Source organism: Chlorocebus sabaeus, chromosome 17 (genome assembly GCF_047675955.1).
Source record: "Chlorocebus sabaeus isolate Y175 chromosome 17, mChlSab1.0.hap1, whole genome shotgun sequence".
Lineage (NCBI taxonomy): Eukaryota > Metazoa > Chordata > Mammalia > Primates > Cercopithecidae > Chlorocebus > Chlorocebus sabaeus.
The window spans coordinates 4,945,965-4,958,574 of NC_132920.1; positions in this window are offsets into that span (position 1 = coordinate 4,945,965).

Sequence of the window (12,610 nt, forward strand, 5' to 3'; positions counted from 1 at the left end):
GCCTACACTATGTATTTTATATATTTATTTGCATAGTGTTTGTCTCCCTTTCCCAGACAATAGAATATGAACTCCCCAAAGGGAAGGATTTGTATCTGTTTTATTTACTGCTGTGTCCCCAGCACCTAGAAGCATATCACACAGCCAGCATATACTATGAGTTGAGTTAATGAATGGAAGCGCCGTGCTGATATGTGATCACAGCAAACAATTAGTGTGCACCAACACATGCTAGGCTTAGCAATTTGCATGAGTTTTCCTGTTTCAATGTTCATAATGGAGCAACACTACGACTCAGGCTCTAACATTATCCCATTTTACAGATGAGGAAACTGCAGTTCAGAAAGGCCATATAACTTGCAGAAACAGTGTCACTGGGGTTTAATCCCAGGTGTTCTGTCTTGTAGGTCTTCAGTTCAGACCAAGCCTCCAAAGCCACACTCTAGGAAAGTTACAAAGACCAATTAGACACAGTCCCTGTTTTGCAAGCAGAATATGCTAGTTGGAGATAAAATCTGAAAGTAAGTCAGAACCAACCAGGGCACTAATGGTATGAAGTGTGATGGAGGGTGCAGGAGTGAAAATGGGCGGGCAGAAAAAGATAAACAGCAAGATGTTTAATAACAGTATTATTGCTAGATGGTGAAAGTATAAATGTTTAATGTTTTTATTTCCTACTTTAGCTTATGTTTTCTAATTTTTCCATAATAAACAAGTATTGATTGTTTGTAATAAGTATTGTAATTATTACAAGTAATGTCATAAAGAAAAAATATATTTATCTTAAGAAATTTTCTCTTGAAAATTTAAAACAGGCTGGGTTCAGTGGCTTGCACCTGTAATCCCAGCACTTTGAGAGGCTGAGAGGGGAGGATTGCTGGAGGCCAGCAGTTCAGAACTAACCTGGTCAACATAGCGATACACAATCTATACCAAAGGAAAAAGAAATTACCTGGGCATGGTGGTGCATGCCTGTAGTCCCAGCTACTTGGGATGCTGAGGGGGAGGATTGTTAGAGCCCAGGAATTCAAGGTTGCAGTGAGCCATGATCGCACCACTGCACTCCAGCCTGGGTGACAGAGCAACACCCTGTCTCAAAAAAAATAAAAAAATAAAAGAAAAAGAAAAAGAAAAAAAAAGGTTTAAAAATACATTTTTGGTTGGGCGCGGTGACTCATGCCTGTAATCCCAGCACTTTAAGAGGCTGAGGTGGGCGGATCACGAGGTCAGGAGATCAAACCAGCCTGGCCAACAAGGTGAAACCCTGTCTCTACTAACAATACAAAATTTAGCTGGGCATGGTAGCAGGCACCTGTAATCCCAGCTACTGGGGAAGCTGAGGCAGGAGAATGGTTTGAACCCAGGAGGCAGAGGTTGCAGTGAGCTGAGATCTTGCCATTGCATTCCAGCCTAGGTGACATGGTAAGAATCTGTCTCAAAAAAAAAAAAAAGTTTCTGAGGTAAGTGTCTAAGATAAGCTTCTTTCCTATCTTTCCATTTTCGCTCCTTCAAAGTGAACTCTATTACTAGTTTTTGGATAACCTTTCAATGATAGTCTGTGCATAAAAGTAATATACAATTATAACTATTTAAAAAAATTTTTTAAACCACACTAAATTCAACTTTAACCCAAGGGCTGGCTGCTTAGGAAGAAAATGTATCTTAGGTTACTTTTCAACCACCTCCAGCAAGCAGGACTAGGACTCTGGTGAGGTGAGCAAGGCACTTGGCTTGGGCATCAAATTTAAGGGAGTGCCAGAAAACTCAGCACTCATGATAAATTATATGTGTGTGTGTGTGTATATATATGTGTGTGTATATATGTGTGTGTATATATATGTGTGAATATATATGTGTGTGTGTGTATACACACACACACAAACACACACACACGCGCGCACACACACACACATATATATATATATGAGACAGAGTTTTGCTCTGTCACCCAGGCTGGAGTGCAGTGGCACGATCTTGGCTCACTGCAACCTCTGCCTCCCAGGCTCACGCGATTCTCTTGCCTTAGCCTCCCTCGTAGCTGGGATTATAGGCATGCACCACCATACCCAGCTAATTTTTTTGTGTGTATTTTTAGTAGAGATGGGGTTTCGCCATGTTGGCCAGGCTGGTCTCGAACTCCTGACTGCAAGTGATCTGCCCACCTCGGCCTCCCAAAGTGCTGGGATTACAGGTGTGAGCCACCACACCCAGTTCATTAGCTGTTCTTCCTGATCCTCTCCCTCCTCCCCACTCCCCACCTTCTGTCAGGCCCCAGCATGTGTTTTTCCCCACCACGTGTCCATGTGTTCTCATCACTTAGCTCCCACCTATAAGTGAGAACACGCAGTATTTGGTTTTCTGTTCCTGTTAATTTAGCAAGAATAATGACCTTCAGCTCCATCCATGTATTTGCAAAGGACATAATCATGTTCCTTTTTATGGTTGCATAGTATTCCACGGTGTATATGTACCACATTTTCTTTATCCATTCTGTCATTGATGGGCATTTAGGTTGATTCCATGTCTTTGCTATTGTGAATAGTGTTGCAATGAGCATATGTGTGCCTGTGTCTTTATGATAGAATGATTTATATTCCTTTGGGTATATATCCAGTAATGAGATTGCTGGGTTGAACGGTATTTGTGTCTCTAGGTCTTTGAGGAATTGCCACACTGCCTTTAACAATGGTTAAAGTAATTTACACTCTCAACAACAGTGTAAAAGGCTACATTTTTCTCCACAAACTCGTCAGCATCTGTTGTTTTTTGACTTTTTAATAATATGCATTCTGACTGGTGTGAGATGGTATCTCATTGTGGTTCTGATTTGCATTTCTCAATCAAAGTTGTTGTTGTTGTTGTTTTTAGATGTAGTTTCACTCGTTGCCCAGGCTGGAGTTCAATGGCACGATCTTGGCTCACTGCAACCTCTGCCTCCCAGGTTCAAGTGATTCTCCTGCCTCAGCCTCCCCAATAGCTAGGATTACAGGCAAGCGCCACCACGCCCTGCTAATTTTGTATTTTTAGTAGAGACGGGGTTTCTCTGCGTTGGTCAGGCTGATCTCAAACTCCTGACCTCAGGTTATCTGCCCGCCTTGGCCTCCCAAAGTGCTGGTATTACAGGCGTGAGCCACCGCATCTGGCCAGTTTTCTTTTTGTTGTTGTTTTGTTTTGTTTTTGTTTTTGTTTTCTGTGTGGGTTTTGTTTTTTTCTTCCAAGATGGAGTCTCGCTCTGTCTCCCAGGCTGGAGTGCAGTGGCGCAATCTCGGCTCACTGCAACCTCTGCCTCCTGAGTTCAAGCAATTCTCCTGCCTCAGTCTCCCGAGTAGGTTGGACTACAGGCATGTGCCAACACGCCTGACTAATTATTTTTGTATTTTTAGTCGACATGGGGTTTCACCATTTTGGCCAGGCTGGTTTGAACTCCTAACCTCAGGTGATTCGCCTGCCTCAGCCTCCCAAAATGCTGGGATTACAGGCGTGAGTCACCGTGCCCAGCCCTCATCAAAGTTTTAAACAAAGATAAGACCAGGTTTTTGTTTGTTTGTTTGTTTTTAAAAGCAGATCCAGACTCTACAGAGCCTGAAGCTTTTCTGATTGTAGGTGATCAGGGAGTGGCAGGGGATGAAGACTTCTTTTAGAAAAAGTTCACAAAATTTCCAGTAAAAATTAGATGGAAGAAGTATTTATTTAGAATAAGAAAATAACAAAGTTTAAACATTTAAAGACTGACATATACCACAAACATCACAAAATGTGTTAAACATAATTTTTAAATTAATTGCATGACATGTCTCTATATTACATTTTCCTTTACATTTTTGTAGAAAAATTTCGGAAGACTTTTATGAAGTTTCCTTTGTATGTCAGTTGTTAAAAAATGTAGTATGGGGCCAGACATGGTGGCTCACACCTGTAATCCCAGCACTTTGGGAGGCCGAGGCGGGCAGCAGGCCAGTCACTTGAGGCCAGAGTTCGAGACCAGCCTAGCCAACATCTCTACTTAAAATACAAAAATGTAGTCAGGCATGGTGGCACATGCCTGTAACCCCAGTTACTCTGGAGGCTGTGGCACAAGAATCATTTGAACCCGGAAAGTGGAGGTTACTGTGAGCTGAGATAGTGCTACTGCGCTCCAGCCTGGATGACACAGCAAGACTGTTAAAAATATATATATATATTTTTTCCTATACTATATATATATTCTCTACTATATATCCTATATTCTATATAGTATATATTCTTTATGTCTAGTATATATAATATACAATCATATATATATAGGATTGTGACAACAAGCACAGAAATCTGATACATTCCACTTCGCATGATCACCACAAAATAAAACGTGACTCTCTATGTGAGCCTCTCCAGAAAGCATTTTAAGGCACAACAGCTGGATTCATCAGAATGTCAGCAAGAGGGAGTGCTGGCAAGAGACCTAATCACAGAAATGACATCCCACAGCTATTCAGTAGGCGGGGGGCCCTAGGCCCCGCCACACTCAGGGGAGTGGGTAACATGGAAGTGAACATCGGGTAATATGGAAGTGAACATCTGGAAGTGGGGTTCCTCTGCGACTGGCTGGCCTTATACCTTCCTGTCATGCTGCTAGCTGGGGGCACAAGGGGTCACAGAAGCCGCCTGGAAGCCATTCTGACACTATTTCAACATCCATCAATGCCTCAGCTAGACACACAGTGACTGCAAGCCACCTCTATGTACACCATTAAACTCATCTGTCCCTTGTTTGTCCCTAATTCACCTGCCCCCCATCTAGACCCCCAAAATGCCACTGGCCACTCCAACACCATCTTATACAAATGGCCTTAACTGAATACAGTTAAAATACCTTACTTTTGCAAATTCTACAAAAACGTGGTTATGTAAATACATAGAAAAGAGGTCGAAGGGCACTGAAGCTTCAGTAGTTTCACCATAAATTGGCCTCTGAGTGGAAGCCATTATTACCGACTAAGTTGGTCCAGAAAAATGGCAAAAAGGTGGTAAAATTTGTAAATTGTCTGTGACTAGCTAATTTTGATAACAAGGTGGGGAGAGAAGCACAGGTACTCTTTTTTTGTTTGTTTGTTTTTGGAGTTTGGGAGAAGTTTATTCCAGTCCTCATGGATGGCTTTGAGGGGTTCAAGACTTCAGTGGAAGAAGTCAATGCAGATGTGGTAGGAACAGCAGCAGGAGAACTAGAATTCTGAGTACGGCTTGAAGCTGTGACTGAATTGCTGCAATTTCATGATAAAACTTGAACAAATGAGGAGTTGCTTTTCTTTTTTTTTTTTTTTTAAATATACTTTAAGTTCTAGGGTACATGTGCACAACATGCAGATTTGTTATATAGGTGTATATGGAGAAGCACATGTACTTTTAAGGGAAGAGATTTGGAGGAGTTTTCTCTAAGGCACTGGCTTTTATATACAAGGTGATGGTGGTGGTGGTGGTGATGGTGGTCATAACGGTGATACTGTTTTACTGTGGAGTCCTGATATAGTTTGTATGTTGTCCCTGCTAAATCTCATGTTGAATTGTAATCCCTAATGTTGGAGGTGGGTCTTGGTGAGAGGTGATTGGATTATGGGGGCAGATTTCTCATAACTGGTTTAGTGCTCTTCCTTTGGTGCTGTCCTCACAATAGGGAGGGAGTTCTTGCAAGATCTGGGTGTTTAAAAGTGTATGGCGTCTCCCCCCACCTTGCTCCCTCTCTTGCCTGTGACCTGCTGGCTCCCTGTTCACCTTCTGCCGTGACTGCAGGCTTCCTGAGGACTCCCCAGAAGCCAAGCAGATGCCAGTGCCATGCTTCCTGTGCAGCCTGCAGATCTGTGATCCAAATCAACCTCTTTTCTTTATAAATTATCCAGTCTCAGATATTTATAGCAGTGGAAGAACAGCGTAAGAAAAGCACTTTGCTCAAACAAAATCCTAGGGAATCTGCACGTGCAAAACAGGTAAAAGTATGGCTCTCAGCTAAATTTGGAGCAGAGGGCCTGGAGCTCACATTAGCCCAAGGGGTTCCTAGGGAAGCTCTGCAGAAAACACTGTCTTAAGGGGGCTAGAGGAGAGGAGGATGGACACATGGTCAGTGTCAGATTATGTTGGGGTGAGGAGTTCGGAACATACTTGGTAGGTGGATATAGTTGGCATCAAAGATTTCTCTGTCAGAGCTGCACCCGAGGACTGGAGGTGGGTCACACTAGGCAGGCAACAGCAATCTGGAAAAGGAAGGAGTGGACAGGAAGACATTATAATGAAAGGAAGAATGGGCACAGAAATAAGACCAAGTGGCCAAAGGTAGCGAATGAGAGGACAGAAGTCAAATGCTGTAATGAATCCCGTAAGAACAATGTTGAGTGCTACATTGCTTTAAAAAAATTCTTATTATGTTTTAAATTGTGGCAAAACATACATGACATAACATTTATTTACAACTGCTTTTTAAATTTTGCTGTTTTACCAAATAGAAAGATATTTGCACTAGATAAAGAATTCAATCTGCAATGAAAAGTAAGTTTCCCTCCCACTTCATATACCTTAGTTCCTCAGAGGCACCCCCTGCTAACTGGGTTTATGTATTATTATTATTATTATTTTTGAAACAGGTTTCTCAGAAAAAACCTGTCACCCAGGCTGGAGTGCAGTGGTGTGATCATGGCTCACTGCAACCTCATCCTCCTGGGCTGAGGTAATCCTCTCACCTCAGCTTCCTTAGTAGCTGGAACTATAGGTGTGCATCACCACGCCCAGCTAATTTTTCTGTTTTTATTGTAGAGACAGGGTTTCACCATGTTGCCCAGGCTGGTCTCAAACTCCTGGGCTCAAGTGATCCACCCGTCTTGGCCTCCCAAAGTGCTGGGATTACAGGTGCGAGCCACCGCTCCCAGCTATTTTTTTTTCCACATAACTATTCTGTACCTTGTTGGTTTTGTTTGTTTGTTTCCCTTTGAACCAACCAGCCAGAGTAACTTGCATGTGACCGGAAGGAAGGTAGGCAGGGAGCAAATAGCCAGGACGTGGAGTTAGACCTTGAACCAAATCCTGGCTCTGTTACCAATTCACTGATAGCCTTGGGCACATTTCTTGAGCTCTTGGAGGCTCAATGTATTCTTTCTTTCAAAATTATTACTATAATGTCTTCCTGTTTGGACACTCTGGGCTGCAAGGAGCAGTCAACTCAACTCCAGCTGGCTGAAACCTAAGGTTGTGTTTTTCATCCCACACAATAGGAGGTTTAGCCACAGCGCATCTTTGCTGTCAACGGGGTTGAGATGGTATCACCACCCAAGGAGGGGTGCTTGGGAACAGGGGTGTAGAACTTTCGGTTGTCACGATTCCAAGGGCTGCTGGCAGCATTCTGAGGGTGGGGATCATGGATGTTGGAGATCTTAGAATGTTTGTAGCAGCCCACCACATCAAGAAACTGTTCTGCTGAAAACGCCGGTAGCCGGCTCACTGAGAAGCATCCATCCAGCCATTCAATCACATGACCACGCCAAGGACCTCCGTTCTTCTCTCTTCCATTTCTCATGCTCATGGCTTCACCTCTGACGGCAGCAGGGTGGCTGTGACCATTCAGGGTGATGCAACAATGTCCAGGGAACAAGAGAGGCCGTATCTTTTACTTTTTCTTGAGAAAAAAGGAAACTTCCCTCTGGAGATTCCTTGAAGGCTCCCGCTACCACATCTTACTTGCTCCTTCCTGAACTCATCCTAGGCTGGTCTTAGGTCACATGGACACCATTCTGGAGCAGGGTGAGGTCAGCTTCCCCTGAGCCAGGGGCTTTGTGTGGGACTATGGGGATACCTGTTAGGGCAGGTCAGCCACGCTGCCTGCCCCACCACCTCACTAGGTTCCTATAAGGATTACAGAAGACATGGTCTGTGTCATACAGTGAGAACGCAAAGTTCTTCCCTCAAAGAAAACTGTCAAACGCAGTCATTTCCCTAACCTTTTAGTTCCACCTCCCATAGAAAAATGGGCAGGCTCTGTGGACAGGGAAGCTGAGAAGGCGAACAAAGAGTGTTCCTCCCAGAAGCTGAAAGAGGCTGGGGACGGGACCTGCTCCTGGTGATGATGTGGAAGTTGGAGGTCGCCGTCAGTCCTGGACTCCCAATGGTTTTTCTGTTCATCAGTTAGAATCCTGTCACATGTATCAAGAGCTGACATTTTCACATACTTGTGTTTATCATGATGCGTATTTACAGTCATCCAAAATTAAATTTTAGAAAACTATGAAATACAAGTGAAATGACTTAAAAGGGGTGTAAGATCTATATGAGCATAAAAACTTGACACTAAAACTTGAAGAATTAATAGAAAGAAAGTCAACTATCTTCTAGTGGTCCCTTTAGAATGTAAAGAGTTTTTTATCTTTAATTTTTATTTGGTGGAAATATTCTAAGAATTTTATTACTAAAAACAGCATGTAAAATCAATGATTACACAACTAACAGAATCATATAAATAGAAGCAAAACTGAGTTAAAACTGATTCTTTAGAAGCAGAATCCATTTAGGGTTCTTCTAAAATATGGAGGATGATTCTTAACTTTCTTCAGTAACCTTAACAAATTTGTATCGCTTGTACATTAACAATAATTGCAGAATTTAAAGTTTACATTATTGTTACTTTTAGAAACATTTTGGGTTTCATCCTCAGGCCAGTCAGTTCCGACCTACAAGTTACACTGAGACAAGATTATGCAAATCATGTTAAAGTCTTAATCAAGTAAACATAAGTAAAGCACATTGACATGGAGAAGCCAAAGAGATTAAGAATTTTAAAAACACATAAAAAGCCTCAAATCTTTCCTATTTACTCCTCATCCCCTTGGTTGTAAGAAGGTGGGATGGCCCCTTGTAACTGGGTACTTTTTTTTTTTTTTGCAAATCAAAAGCAACATGACCTGTCTCAAGTGGAATTCCAGAGAGGGCTGCAATGGGGCTCAGACGGTGGACTGTGCCAGTGCCCTTCAGCTCAGTTCCTGGCTCAGCAGTTTGCTACCTGGGTAACAAGGGCTGTTCATTTAACCTCTCTCAACCTCCAAGACCTGTTGTTGGGTATAATCATCATGCTCATCCCATAGGGCTGTGTGAGGACGACCAATGATGTAAGCAGTGTTTAGTACACGGTGACCAGTAGGTGTCAGTGTACTAGATGTCATTCTAGTCCTGGCTCTTCTGGATTGGCTAAATGGCTTTGGTTAAACACATTATTTAAATATCTCTGGCTTTATTTTCTGAGCCCTTACGGTTCCTCAGTTCTATTAGAAGGCACTCATATGAGAAAACAAATGATCCAGGCAAGCAGGGTCATGTTTTTTTTTTTTCAAATTCATTGCAAGTTTATTCCCTTGCCATATTTCAGTTTCCGTTGATAAATGGGGCCTAAGGTGCTATAGAACTTGATCCCCTCAAGTTAAAAGGCATTTTTCTTGAAAGTTTCCACTGCTGCAGTTAAGCCCCTGAAAAATCACTGTGGCTTTAGCTTAAGCAAGCTAATCTCTTTCAAAAATCCAAAGAAGAGTTAGGAAAATTATTTCTAAAATGCTTTTGCTCTTTTGAAATGCTTAAAATTTTTAAATATTAAAAAAATACTTTGGCATATTATATATAGTGTAGGAGATGAAAAGCTTTTCCTCTACCTTTTTAGGTTCTATGACTGGGCCTGAGAATTAAACTCACAAAGGCAGCTAAACAGGAGAAAACCATACAAATTTTACTTAATCTGAATATTTCTATGTGTACACAATGCCCTTCCTATGTAAGAAATAGAAACCCAAAGAAGAGGATAGGTCTGAGAGTTTACACACCCTTTTAACAAAGAATGGTAAATTGTGGAGATGTAATAAAACAAAGGAAAAAGGGGTTTGAGCTGGGGTCAGTAAACTGTCAGAAAGTAACTAGGAAATATATGGAGGAAACTAATGAAAGATAAAGGTTAATTTAGTAGGTTTGTTTGCACAGATTCATCTCCGCATTGACTTCCCATCTCTAATGATAAGAATACTCTCCTCTTCTTGGTGCAAGGCAGGCATCTTTCCTATAGAATATTTACATCCTGCTTTTAGGTAGGAAGGGGAAGTTTGAGAGGTCTTCCAGCATCTTCTCAATTGCTTCCAGCTCAAAATAATCAACATGCTAAAATGGCATATTTTGGGGTCGCATGTTCTGATCCCCTTCAATTCCCTATCTGAAACTTCACAGGAAGCATCACATATTAAAAGCTGACTTGGTGGATGTGAAGAGAAAAATTGAATCAGTAGCTGAGTGGTAAGAGATTTGCAAAAGGAGAGAAGAAGATGGATTAGAACAAGAATAAACAAACAGAACAGCAACAACATCTAAACATACTTCTCATTATACCATTAAACCAGTCTCCCAATCCTGGGAATAGGCCAGTCCAATCAAATGGTTGAGCCTCATTGATCTGATAGAGTGTTAACTTCCTGTTTTTAAAGGTACGAATTGGACACCACTTATCCTATCTGATTCACACAGAAGCAGAATTTTTCACCAATGACTGTGCAAGCTCCTCCTTGTTGGGCAGTCAGTGTATCCAGGGCACAACTATTTTGGAGTATGATAGTCACTAAACTATTCATTTCTGACTGGAATACTTCCAGTGTTTGCACAGTAGTATTGAACTCTGGTTCTATTACCATGGGAAGATTTGGGATCACCTTTTCCAAACCATAAATTCTAAAACTTGGAAATAAGGTTCTCAACATTGAAAAGAACTTGGAGTGAGGGTATAGTGGGTATTCTATGACATCTCATCTGGTATGTTTATGTGGTACTACTATATGGATGAAGGAGTCCGAGTTTGTGATGTGGCTAGCATTCAAGATACAGTACATGGTGATGGAAAGTCCCAGATATCTGAGTCCACACTGTCCTGATCTTTTAAGTGAAAACCCTTTACATGCCTTGTTGCCACATAAAAAAAAAAAGAGAGAAAAAGACCAGTGCTGTTCATGGTCAAAGTCAGAGTGGAATCTGCAATTCTCCAGATCTAATGTGTTTCACGACCCTTGTCATTGGTCATACTGGGATCTGCACACCTCCATGTGCCCCTGGAAGAGCAGAACTGGTTGCCATATATCTAGTACAGGAGGCCTGCAACCTGGGTCTGGAAGTTCTAAGGCCTGGTTTTGTTACTTGGCCAAGTTATTCCAGGTTTTCGGTCTACTCATTCATAATTTCTGGCGTTGACCATCCGAACTGGGGAGCACCTGAACTATCTCTGGTTGTGCAAGCGTGGCCTGGGAAACAGCTGAAACATTTGGTAATTTGGCAAAGATTTGTGCTTAAAAGGCAGTGCGGGAACCACTTATGACTTCCGTGAGGGGTTTGAGAATGCTACCTGTGGAATCTGACTACAGGGTTTGAGTGCAACACTGCCTTGGTGTATCACCGAGGAAGAGTCCAGGACCATTTCTGTTTTCAATGCAAAGGGGAAAATTCCTTTCCAATGACTTCACCTGAATTGTTTGACATTTCCCAGCCCAGACCCCAAACCTGGTGATCAGATGATCCCAGCCCCAGCCTTCAAACCACTGCAAATAGAGAAGAGACAAGCTATTCCTGAGAGAGCCCTGCCCAATCTACAGATTAATAAAGAGAATAAATTTGTTATTTTTAAAAACAGCTCTGTTTGGGGTGGTTTGTTATGCAGCAATAGGTAACATGAATACACGGTAAAGCTTGGAGCCTCTGAATGCCTGGAGTAAATCTTTTAGCAGTGGAGGCACACGATGTTTGAAGTAGGACTGAACACACTTCAGTGGGGGTAGACTGCACAGTCTAAATTTCAAGAAGTTATTTTGCATGTTACATCATTTAACTATTAACTTCAGGGCTTTGCATCTCAGAGTAGAGAAGACCTGGGCCCTGTCCCCAGGAGAAAGCTTCGGGGACAGTGAGCTTGGGAGAGCAGTCCATCCCCACCACCCACTGTGCCAGAGTGGAGGAGTGGTGTGGGAACCACAGATCACCCATTGTATCTGTACCTTTCGGGAGGCAAGGGGGAGGATCCCAAAGTCCTCACGGGCCCCAAGGTGGGTGCACACCGTTTCTGCTTCTGAAGTCCTTCTTTGGCTTCTGAGAACAGCCCTCTCCCATTCCCTCCAACCCTTCTGGCTGTTCATTCTCTAACCCCTTTGCAGGTTCATCCTCCTCCTCCTGACCTGGGAACATCAGGGCTGCTCAAAGCTCAGTCCTGGACCCTCGTCCCTTCTCAGCTATGGACCTACTGTGGTATGATAAAAATAGACATCTGGTCTTTGTCCTTGGTTCCTGGAATAGAAAGGCTAAAACTCTTGGAATTTTCTGATAGGACATTTGTTATTATTTACATTGTTAGTGTTATTTTGTTGTAACATAATTGTTTCTTATAAAGAGACCCTTTTGATCACACCTGAATTTATGCTAATGAGATGACTTAGAGTGGGCTCCGCAGAGAGCCTCCAGATGGGCTGGGTACCAGAAACGCCACGTCATTAGAGGACTGGAACTTCTAACTCCACCCACTGACCTCCAGAAAGGGGCAAGGGCTGGAGACTGAGCTCCAGAGGTCTTGAAGAGCAAGGCTGGTGGGGCT